At 34.8% G+C, this 11,304-nt stretch overlaps 1 pseudogene; it reads right to left on the reverse strand.

Annotated features, from left to right (window-relative positions):
- Window positions 1-10,155: 10,155 nt before the first annotated feature.
- LOC150057547 (olfactory receptor 10A7-like) lies at window positions 10,156-11,096 on the reverse strand (annotated as a pseudogene).
- Between the last annotated feature and the right edge of the window lie 208 nt (window positions 11,097-11,304).

Genomic DNA, 11,304 nt, shown 5'->3' on the forward strand with positions numbered 1-11,304 from the left:
TTATTGTTACCTAACATCTGAATCTGTGGCCATATTACAACCAGTACTCTACCACTTTGAGCCATGGCTCCGCTTCCAGTTTTTAGGTGGTTAATTGGAAAACAGAGTCTCACTGACTTTTGCCCGGGTTGGCTTCAAACCATTATCTACAGATCTCAGCCTCTCTGGTAACTACGATGAGAGCCATGAGTTCTCAACCTCCAACTGGACTTATAATAAACATTTATCCTATTTAAAATCAAGATGACAGAAAGCAATCTTAAACCTATTCTCTGTCCCATGGATTAGCTTTCATTTCTTATTTCTAAATCTTTAGTAATCCTTCAAAGAATCAGTACAAATCCATATATTTTCATATAATACTAGTTCTGTAAAAGAGCTAGAAATAAGAAGGAAATGTTATCATTGGAAAAATTTTTGACTTGATAGATATATTTAGACAATTGTGCTGTAAAAAAACAGTATAAAAATTAGAAAAGAGGACAAAAGTATACAACTATAAACAATGTATTTTTGCTATATTTCAAAAATATAACTAAAGTTTAGGCTATAGCAAAAAGCATTTTTACATATATTTTTATTGTAATTAATAGAAGGATTACATTATATTCACCAGATAGAAGGTGCATTACTTCACAAACATTGATACCCTTTCTCATGTCTTGGTCCCCATTTCTCTCGCCCCACCCCCACCACTCATCTTGTTTTCCCCCTTCCCTATCCGATTTCAAATAACCAAATAAGCATATGTACAAAATATCAGATAACAAGGTGAAACACTGTAATAATATGGGATAACCAAGGGACAGCAAAAGAAATGAGAGTTAACATATTACTTTAAGGACAACAATCACTCATTATATGGCTTTTGTTTCTATATCCTGGAGGTCCTTTCATTTAGCATCACACTATCTGGTCTTATGTATCTAGGTTTAGTTCTATTGTAAATCTCTGCTAGGAGAGCCCAAGGTTTCTACTGATTATGACAAATGAGGGAAACCATTGAGCCTATGTTCCTTTGAATCTGGCTTACTTCACTTAATATGATTTTTTTTCTAAGTCTTTGCATTTCCTTACAAATGGGGTAATGTTATTCTTTCTGAGAGCAGCATAGACTTCCATTGTGTATAAATACCACATCTTGTTGATCCACTCATCAACTGAGGGGCATCTGGGTTGTTTCCATATCTGCAATTGTAAATAGTGCTGCAATGAACATTGTTGGGCTAGTGGATTTAGTATGTCCTTGTTTCTGGATGATTGGGTAAATGTCTAGTAGTGGAATTCCTGGGTCATAGGAGAGCTCTATGTTTAGTCTTTTGAGGAACTGCCATACTGCTTTCCATAGTGGTTGAATGAGTTTGCACTCCCACCAACAGTGTAGTAGTGATCCCTCCTGGCCACATCCCCTCCAGCATCTGTTGTTAGTAGATTTCTTGATCCGGGCCATTCTAACTGGAGTGATGTAAAATCTTAGAGTTGTTATGATTTGCATTTCTTTTCTGGCCAGAGATGTCTAGCATTTCTTCATGTGTGTATAGGCCATTCTTATTTCTTCTTCAGAGAAGACTCTCTTTAAATCTTTGGCCCATCTTTTAATGGGATGGTTGTTTCTTTGGAGATTAGTTTTGGAGTGATTTAATTTTTTGAGATGTTTGTATATTTTAGCTATGAGACCTTTGACCATTGTATGGTTAGTGAAGCTCTTCTCCCACTCTGTAGACTTTCTAGTTTATTTGCTAGCTATGTGGAAGCCATTTTTTTCCTGGATCTTTTCAATATCTAATATCAAGAGACACAAGGTTTAATAGTAACTTGACTACATTCTGAGGAACATCTCAACTGTCCAATTTGCTTTAGACCTGTTAAGATTGGCAAAGGGAAATGGCTATTCGGTAGGTACACAGCTCCTCTTTATCATTATTCAGGCTGTAAGAGCACAGAAGTAGCAACACATTGTGGTTTCTGTGGTTTGGCCACATACAAAAATATCCATACACAGATATATGTGGGGCTTATTCTTTCCATGACTCTGAACTGAAACAAGCCATCTGGAGGTGTCTGATAAAAGCACTATCCTGCCATCAAGCTCCACCCCACAATTTGTGAGACATTAATTGCCCTTGTTTTTCTTTTCTTTTTTTTAAAAGAAATACTGGATCCAAACTCCAAAAAGTTTGATGTTGATAGGTAGGCATAGCACATACCAATAATCTCAGCACTTGGGAGGCAAAGAAAGGAAGACATGTAGTTTGAAGTGTCCTAGATTATGGCAGAGTTTAAGGTTATCTAGGCTACGGAAGTGAGAATTGACACCTCTCCATCACATCCCACCAACCTCAAAAGTCTAATGACCTAGGATTGAATCAGTGGTAGAATGCCTGTCTAACATGAACGACTGTAGTTAGATCCTTATTACCACAAGATGAAACAAATAATAGTAACCAATAGATAGCAGTAACTCAAACATTTGGGACATATTGATTGTCTGGTTCCAGTGGACAAGTCCCTGTAGTATAAACCCCCAAGAGGCACTGGAAGAAAGGACTACTGTCCAGAGAGGGAAGTAGGAGAACTCTCAGTGGGAGAAGAATTGAGAGGGAACATGCCTACCTCAATGCGGCTTCCTAGACAAAAGTTAGGGAGGACTCTAAAGCCACAGGTTTATCTTATCTATACTTAACAGATGTTTGTGGGCAGTGTGTTGGAATATGCAAAAAATAGTCTCTAGACAACTAAAAACTCTACTTGTTAGAAATATATTTACAACTGTTGTGTATAAAATAATTTGAAATTGGCTTTAAGCTAACAGTTCCTAGATCAGAATAGTACGTTGTTAAACAACAGAAGTCCAAAACACAGAAGCCATTTTGGGCCCATGTATATGTGCTCATTTTTCTCTGATTTCTAGTGGCAATGTCTGTTACCTATAGAAGTGTGTCTATATTCAGCGTAATACCCAGTGGCCCTTACTATGACAGTAGAGAGCACTGTGCATCTCTCTCACAGTTCACGAACCCTAAGGTTGCTTCATTATCACAGAGCCTGAGATCATCATAATGGTAAGGTTTACAGGATGGCAGATATCCACAGAAGGATCATTGGACATCATCAGCTATTCATCTGTGAAACTCATACTAAAACCTCTGTGCAATTAAGGGATGCATTGATAGTATTTCATAAAAAAGGGGAAAAAATGAGCAAGTAAATGGTTCAATTGTTAACTTGTTGTAAAAACTGGAACACAGTAGGTCATGCTTGTAATATTGACCATAATATTTAATCTAATTCCTAGTGATCTTTGTCATTATTTCCTCTATAATAAGAAGACATTCCAGGTTAATTTCTTTTAATCTCTGTTGAATCTATTAACAATGATATGATTTTTGTCTAAGATTTGAATGTATGTCTGCAAATATGTAATTAATGCAGTCTTAAGTTTAAGCTTCACATCGAATTATATTTTTGACTGGCTGAAATTAATCTGAAAATACAAAAAGTTGAACTATTTTGTAAACAGTTCTGTTGCTGGAACCATACACAAGTACACACAAGGCCAAGAAAGTACAATTATGGGAAGATGTGGAATGGAGCCAATTTCTGTAAAGATTATTTATTAGAAATGTCTATATAAGTAATGATTTCATAGCCTTCCCAGAAATCTTGATCAGTTCAGGAAAGGAATTTTCCTAACATTTGCTCAATATTCCCACAAGTATATATGCAGAGTTTGTTAAAGATTTAAATCTAAGGCAGGAAATTTAAACAGAATCAGATTGACTAATTGAGATGAATTGGCTGATCAAATCACTTAAGTCAATTATGAGGCACCTATGGTTTCTTATCTAGCTTACAAAGAGGATGACCTATGGTATTTAGTGTATGTGTGTGCATGCACATGAATGCATTTAATACTGAAAAATTATGTGTATTGCTGATATATAAAGTGATGTTAAGATGTATGTTTGCAAGTCAGATAATTTTATCAGATTAAGATATTTGTAAATTTCAATGTTTTCAAATGAATATCTAGATTAATTGCCTCTAGATTCAACTATAATTCCCTTACATTGTTTTTTCTCTATTATAATTTAAATGCCATTCCATTATGCAAACATCAGATTACCTTTATATACTTATCCACTCATGGATATTAAGTTTGAGGGAGATCTTGTGAATAATGCTGTATTCGTATATGATTAAAGGAAGGAATTTAATCTTCATTCTTCGGACTGTTACTAATTTAATTTAATATAATGGTTTCCAGATCCATTCTTTTCCCTATAAATTACACAATTTCATTCTCCTATTATGGCCCAATAATATTTTAGAAGTTAATATTCAAGGAAATGAAATATTATATTTGCTTGATGCATTCATCAGTTATAGAACATTTGGGCTATTTCCACAGCTTGTCTCTGAGACTAGTTCATCACTGAACATGGGTTTGTAGGTGACTCTATTACATTCTGACTTATATCCCTTTAGAGAAATTCCCAAGAGTGATACTCCAAGATGGTAGGGTAGCTCTACTTTTCAATTTTAAAGAATTTCAAAAAAAAAAAAGAATTTCCTTACTGATTTACATGGCTCTAGCTTGCTTTTCCATCAACAGTATATTAGGATGTTTTATTCCCCCACATCCTCACCAACATTTGTTATTTTTAGATTTTTGATTATGCCTATCCTGACTGGAATCCAAATTTCTAGCTTCATACCATGAAAAAATATCATGATGCAAAAAGGCAATATCATTTCAGCCTCTGTATATTCATTCAATTCCTTCATAGCTTAAGTTATTTACTATATGTCCCGGAAAATGTTCTATGAATTAGAAAAAAAGTGTGTTTGTTGTGGTTTTCTAAAATGATATGTTTATATGTGTTAGTTATAAAAAATCTATTATGTATTTAAAGTCCGATGTTTCTTAATTTGCTTATTGTCCAAATTCTAAAGACATCATTGTAAGTATGGTATTGAAATGTTCTATTATCCCTGTATCACTATCTCCCTCTCCTTTCACTTCATTTAATATATGCTTTATATATCAATTGATGTTGAAAAGAGATGGTAGATATTAATATCATTACATATACTCTTGATCAATACATCCCTTTATCATCTTGTATCTATTATTGCTGTTTAACAATTTTTCAAGGAAAGTACATTTTGTCTGAGTAGAGTTAAGTATGTAGTTTTATTTGCATGAAATATTTTTTTTTTAGTCTTCACTTTCAGTCTCTGATTGTTTTCTTTTTGATACAGGTACTTTCTAGGCTTGCCTCAAATTCATTATCCTCCCACCTCTGTTTCCTGAGTGCTGGGATTATAGGCTTGTGCCTATACTCAAGCTCACTTTCATTCTTAGCAGTAGACTTCTCCATAGCAATTCTGAAGCCCCAGGAGAGAGTTAGATGACATGATTGTGAAGGAACTCTATCTATCAGATATCCTTTATCCAGCAATGTTTTCTCTCAGAAATATGGATGGAGAAAATTTCCTAAACAGAAGTCAGGAGAGGTCATGACTATCAGGACTGTGCTATAGGAGTTGCTAAAAGGAGTTTTTAAATGAAAACAAAATTTGCAGATCTATAGAAGAAAACTTATAAAAGTGCAGTTCTCAATATTAGATGGCATACTAAAAATACTAATATTCATAATGCTCTAAGACTCTAGTAAAAGATAATAATTTATATTTTCTAGTACCAGGACTAGAACTCGGGGGCTGAGCTGAATGAGCTTGGCTTATTCATTCAGCTGGTATTCTACAACTTGAGTTAAACCTGTAGCCCAACATTTTGCTGGGTTTTTGGAGATGGATTCATATTTGTGCAGATCATTAATATTCTTACCAAATAAGAAAATAAAGGATGACTATCTGATATCATTTTAAAACATATTCATATATCAAAGCATCATACTATGGGCAGTGAATTTATATTATAGTTATTATGTGTAAGTTATGAAAGTTAGAAGCACTAAATATAAAATATTTGTTTAATATGAAAGAATGTGGAAGAATATGATAAGATGTGTTTGAGACAATGCATAGTTTCTATTTACAACCCTGGTAATAACGCCTAATTGATAATGCAATGCTGAAAGACACCAAATATTTAGCTGCCTCTACATATTTAGTCATAATTACACTTTAACTTAACCAGAACCAACAAGATTACTAAACTTAAATCTTTTAGTTACATAAATACACCACACATCTTTGTACTTTGTAAACTAGAGAGAAACAATTTAGTCATTCCTTTGCTTAGTTCATTTAACATATTTGTATTACATTAACTTATTCAGCTGTTCAACTCACTGCAACTGCTTTACATGGCTTTGTTGAAAAAGTCGAGTATCATGTGTATCAAGAATCCATGCTAATTTGAAAATAAGGTTTCAGCCAAAAATCAAGAAACTTCTTTAAAAATTTAAGAAGCTTATTTTATTTCTGGATCTCATTAAAATTTCTGGGAAAATTGCAATTATCATTGACACAGAAAGTTTCCATAATTAGTCCCTAAGGAAATTAATTTTGTTCTGCTTATTTCTCCTATAATTACACTTTCTTATCTATTTTTCTTCTGTTTTCAATTAACAAACTTGTTTCTGTTCAGAAAGTTGTATAAGTTTGTATATCTATTTTTACAATACCCAGTCTAGTACTTTTTATGGCAAATTTTTCTAACCAACTCAAGCATAAATTAACGAGATACTTACAAAATTAAGTGTAAAATTTAGCTAAATTCAAGTTATTTCCCCCAAATTTAATATATTTATTAGATGTTGAATTGCTATATTTTGCATTTGTTACATGAGGCTCCCAAAGTAGTAACCAATGAGACTCACTGGGAAATATATGAATTTATGCTTTGGGAAATTTCCTATTTAGAAGTACCTGGACATATTTATAATTTAATTTCAATTACATTGGAATTAAAATTAATTACATGGGGGCTTATAAGGATGTAATTTTACAATCTTGCTTGGTATTCTTTATAGTAAATACAGTGTGCTAGTTTACAATGTATGCAATGCTATCTAAATACCATTCCAACAAACTTTTTAAAATAATTTTTTATTGTGATTAATAGAAGGGTTACATTATATTCACCAGATAGAAGGTGCATAACTTCACAAACATTGATTCCCTTTCTCATGACTTGGTCCCCATTTCCCTCCCACCCTCCCCCCACTTATCTTGATTTCCCCCTTCCCTATCCAATTTCAAATAACCAATTAATCACATATAAAATATATCAGATAACAAGGTGAAATATTGTAACAACATGAGATAAGCAAAGAATGGCAAAAGAGATGAGAGATAACATGGTACATTAAGGACAACAGTCACTCATTATATGTTTTTTGTTTCCTTATCCTGGAGGTCCTTTCATTTAGCATCATCCTATATGGCCTTATGTATTTAGGTTTTGTTCTATTGTAAATCTCTGCTAGGAGAGCCCAAGGTTTCTACTGATTATGACAAATAAGGGAAACCATTGAGCCTATGTTCCTTTGAGTCTGACATACTTGACTTAATATGATTTTTCCTAAGTCTTTCCATTTCCTTACAAATGGGGCAATGCCGTTCCTTCTGACTGCAGCATAGAATTCCATTGTGTATAAATATCACATCTTGTTGATCCCCTCATCAACTGAGGGACATCTAGGTTGGTTCCATATCTTTGCTATGGTAAATAGTGCTGCAATGAACATCATTGTGCTAGTTCCACCTAACTTTTTAAAAATTAGTAATGAGGTTTGAACTCAGGGCTTTAAACTTGGTAGGTTTGCTTGTCTGTCTGACAATCTACCACTGGAAATTTCAGCTTTGCTTTTTTCTGGTTATTTTAGAGGTGGAGACTTGCGGACTTTTCTACTCCAGCTGACTTGGAATTTTAATGCTTTGAATATCAGAGTCCTGAGTGGCCAGAATTCCAGGTGTAAACCTAGCACCTAACTAGCACATTATTATTTTATATTAAAAGTGAACACATTTATATGGTATGTATATCAATTCTCGATTGAATTAACCCCCACTGCATCCTTACTGAACATTCTTGCTGACTCTAATCATGAAAGCAATATTAATTAGAACTATAAAATATCTGCTTCCATTAATTAAGAATGAACTAGCTATTAAATTCAAGAATAAGATAGAGCCTAGTATTTTCATAAAGTAATGATCATTTTCATGTCTGTTTCTACTTACAGTGCTCTTTGGAAATATCTCTTTGGTATCATTTATGGCAGGAGTTATGCCTTACTAGTGTCTAACCAACCATATTAGTGAGATAGATATGTTTAGACCCCCCTCCATTACAATGTAGCTTTCAAAAGAGCCACTCATACATAAGTAGCCATTGAAGAATGAAACATAATTTAAAATGCACAAAACTATTCACATGTTTATTTAATGTTAAACAGGAGATACAGATTGCAATTCAGGCACCCAATTTTTATTTCAAACAGATATTTTCTTTCTTTTTATGCCATTATACAAAATTTAATAAAAACTAGGCATGGTGGCTCACACCTACAATCTTACCTACTCAGAAGGGCTGATATCTGATCATTGTTCAAAGGTAGCTGTGGCAGGAAAATGTATGAGGCTCTTATTTCCACTTGGAGCTGTGTCTAAAGTGGCAAAATGCTAACCTTGAACACAAAGACTCAGAGTCATCAGGATCAAACCCCAGGACTGGTGCACATGCATGTACACACACACACACACACACACACACACACACACAATAATTTGTAACAAAAAATTGTATTCATGCCTCCAGAGAAGAGCTGTTACTTATTTTCAACACACATTCAGCTAACAAGATATCAAGATATAAAGTTTAATATTGCTATAGAAAATATAGAAAATATTCACATCTATAAGAACATCAGCTCCAACAGCAAATACTAAAGAGGAAAGGTTATTGTATATTGGGTAGAATGGAAAAACATTACTTTTTAAGTTCAATTTTAAATTACAGTGAGCAATTGTTCTCACTCACTGTCAAATATGAAAGTATGTTCAACATCCATTGTTCTATCATAATGTATTACGTATTAAGGTTTAGGACTATATGTATTCACCTTTGAAATCACACACACACACACACACACAGACTTTTCAAGAGGAAAATTTATGTAAAGAGGATGATTGAACCTGGAATTAAAATCTATAGTCTATGTCTAAATTCATCCACATTAAAATAATCAGTATACTTTTGAAATACTATATTTGCTAACATATTATAACCAAATTCTATTTTTGCCAGTCCTGGGGCTTAACCTCAGGGCCTGAACACTGTTCCTGGACTTTTCTCAAAGCTAGAGCTCTACCACTTGAGCCACAATACCACTTCTGGCTTTTTCTACATATGTAGTACTGAGGAGTTGATCCCAGATCTTCGTGTATGGTAGGCAAGCACTCTACTACTAGGCCAAACTTCTGGCCTAACCAAACTCTTTAACCATATTCAAAGTAATTGCTTATATATATACAAGTAAATTAATAAAATTATTAATATTAATTATTTACATGTATTGTCTTCCTAGTGAAAGGGAATTTAGATTTAAATTAAAGTGATTGAGAAGAACGTCTCTTTGTTTTAAATTTCAGAGAAGCACATACTGCTCCTAAAATTATATAAAATGAGCAGGCAAATAAAAAAAATGACAATTAAAAACAGAACTCTATACATCTTTAAAAATGCTCATAAGTAACTTTATATACATATATAGTCATCTTATCATATTGAGTAAGATTCATTTCATAGCTTTCATTGCATTTATTTTGAGGAAGAGCTGAGACTCACCTTCGTTTTGACATCCCCAGTAATACACATTGATCAGAGGTTAGGAAAACACAACTTGGAATTCGATGTCTTGTCAGTTAAAAGCAAACAACACATAAACTATTTAAAGCAGTGACTTTCAAATAACAACCTTGTATATATGGATGCAAATGGCTATATGGACATTATTTGACGGAGCTGAGGGTGATACGCATGCACATAATAATTTAATATCCATAATAAATCCATGATAGCCATCTTCCTGTGCCAGCCTAACAAGCTGTCCATTCCTAGGGATAAAGCGCATACGTGCCGTATGTGTGGGTGAACTCTTAGAAATGCAAAGCGCCTCTCTAGCTCTTGCAGCTTCTTTCTAAGACTCTCCTGGCGGCTCGTTTCACTTCCATATTCCTCAGGATGTAAATGAAAGGATTCAGCGTAGGGTTGATAATGGCATAGAACCACGCAGATCAGTTTGTCCCCTTCTGCTGAGTAAAGCTACTCGGGCCTCAGGTACCGAATCAAGCCAGTTCCATAATAGATCGTCATCACCATCAGGTGGGAAGAACACGTGGAAAAGGCTTCCTACCCTCCCTTGAGTCTGTTCTCGTCACAGCCACCAAGATTCGAAGATAGGAGAGAATAATGAAGACAAATGGCACCAGCACCGTGCCATCCCCTCCTACGGCCATGGTGGCTTCCATCAGGGTTGTGTCTGCACAGAACATCTGCAGAAGTATGGGCAACTCACAGAACATATAGTCAACCGTGTAAGATCCACACAAGGGGAGGATGGTGAAGTGAAGAGGAACCACTGAAGAAAAAAAAACCCTGTGATCCAGGCCCCGGAAGCCAGGGCCACACACACAGTCCAGGACATGAGGACCAGGTGTCGGATTGTACAGCAGATGGCCACATAGTGATCCACGGCCATCACCGCCAGGAGAAAGCACTCAGTGGACTCCAGGAATAACGTGAGATACGTCTGGATCAGGCAGAATGTGTAAGAGATAACCTTCCTGCTTGCAAGGAAATTAAAGAGCATCTTTGGTATAACAATCGAGCTAAAAAATACATTGAGGAAAACCAGGTGGCCCAGGAAGAAATACATGGGTGTCTGAAGAGAGGAACTGAGAACCCCTAATGTGAAGACAGATATATTTCCTAAGCAATTTGCTAAGTAGACCAGAGTGAACAAAAAGAAGAGAGGAATCTCAGACTGGGGATAGTTAGAAAACCCCACAAGGAATAGCTCAGTGATGGTGCTGGAATTCTCATGGTCCACTTGACCCATTGAAATTTGCCTATTGAAAGGATAAAGACACAAAAGAACCTTAGATGAATTGCTAGGTTCAAATAGTTTTCCAGAGCTTAAGATATAAGTGAGTTTTAAATGGAAAGAAGTTTTTTTTTTTTTTTTGCGTGTGTGTGAAACTTCCTTGGATGCAACAACTCCACATCACATTTTTCAAAGCATTAGCTATTCTGGCCAATTACACAGA

Source organism: Megascapheus bottae, chromosome 10 (genome assembly GCF_031878675.1).
Source record: "Megascapheus bottae isolate mThoBot1 chromosome 10, mThoBot2.hap1, whole genome shotgun sequence".
Lineage (NCBI taxonomy): Eukaryota > Metazoa > Chordata > Mammalia > Rodentia > Geomyidae > Megascapheus > Megascapheus bottae.